At 34.4% G+C, this 1,080-nt stretch overlaps 1 long non-coding RNA gene across 1 annotated transcript; it reads right to left on the bottom strand.

Annotated features, from left to right (window-relative positions):
* Nucleotides 1-218: 218 nt before the first annotated feature.
* LOC140321515 (uncharacterized) lies at nucleotides 219-1,074 on the bottom strand. The gene is made up of 2 exons (XR_011918968.1): nucleotides 455-1,074; nucleotides 219-353 (listed from the first exon to the last, which is right to left on the bottom strand). It is a non-coding gene; the product is annotated as an uncharacterized lncRNA (long non-coding RNA).
* Between the last annotated feature and the right edge of the window lie 6 nt (nucleotides 1,075-1,080).

Genomic DNA, 1,080 nt, shown 5'->3' with positions numbered 1-1,080 from the left:
CATGGCCAATCAAGCTCGGCAAAAGAAAAAATAAGGTGACAGCATTCCTGTAATAAAACGCAGATAAGCAAGTCGTGAGGCCTTAGTTTCACATTAGGAATATTTACCTAGTATACTACGAATAGAATGATTTCACAATCATTCAGAACTGTAATTTCTACACTCACCATCTTATTTCCTCCTCTGATGAAAATTGTCACAGCTCTTGAATTCTTACATTGTTCTATAACAAGCATTCTATCTTTTGTTGTTCCAAAGGATATTTCTTTAACTATACCAGCATATCCAAGCTTCTCAGCTGTTAATTCACAGAATCGTGGAACAATACGACCTCCAGTAGCAATAGCTATTAACTGAAAAAAAAAACAAAGCACATTTAAAGTCAAAGAAATGGTTTAATTCTGAAGTCTAAGTTGATTTCTATTGATTTCTAAATTTCTATTTTGTTTCTTACCTCTATTTCAGGCCCACCAACCCATCGAACAGCAGGTAGCTCATTTTGAAACAATAAATGATTTGCTTCGTCATCAAATCCCCACTGGCATATGGCTAAATTTGCACCAGTGTCTTTAATCTATACAGAGATGGAGGAAAAAAAAAAAAAACATTTTGAATGCAAAACTTCAGACATCATAGCTAAATTAAATGGAAAAATCATGAATTGAAAAACAGTAACATTTACACGCATTTTGAAAATGACACAGAGGTCGCTGAAAAGATAAAATGCATACATGTGACCAATGAGTTAATGCATAAAGGCTTAACACATTCCATACTCTAGTACTGTACTTTCTAAGTGTGACCAACTTTAAAAAAAAAAATGCAACAGGCAAATAGTTTATAGTACAGCTTCCAGAAGACCAGAAACAAAAATAATTATTTACCCTGTTTCCCCGATTATAAGGCACTGTTATATTTTTTGAAATGCCAAAATATGCCCTAGGTCTTATTTCAGGGGATGTCTTATTTTTCCATGAAGACGACTACAGTACACATTCATTGTTGAAAGTCACTCATGATCACTCATGTTCCATTGATTGTCCCCTTCTGATCACTCATGTGCCCTTCATATTCCCCTTC

Source organism: Pyxicephalus adspersus, unplaced genomic scaffold (genome assembly GCF_032062135.1).
Source record: "Pyxicephalus adspersus unplaced genomic scaffold, UCB_Pads_2.0 Sca6443, whole genome shotgun sequence".
In the NCBI taxonomy this organism is placed as follows: domain Eukaryota; kingdom Metazoa; phylum Chordata; class Amphibia; order Anura; family Pyxicephalidae; genus Pyxicephalus; species Pyxicephalus adspersus.
This window is presented reverse-complemented; position numbering and strand designations above follow the sequence as displayed.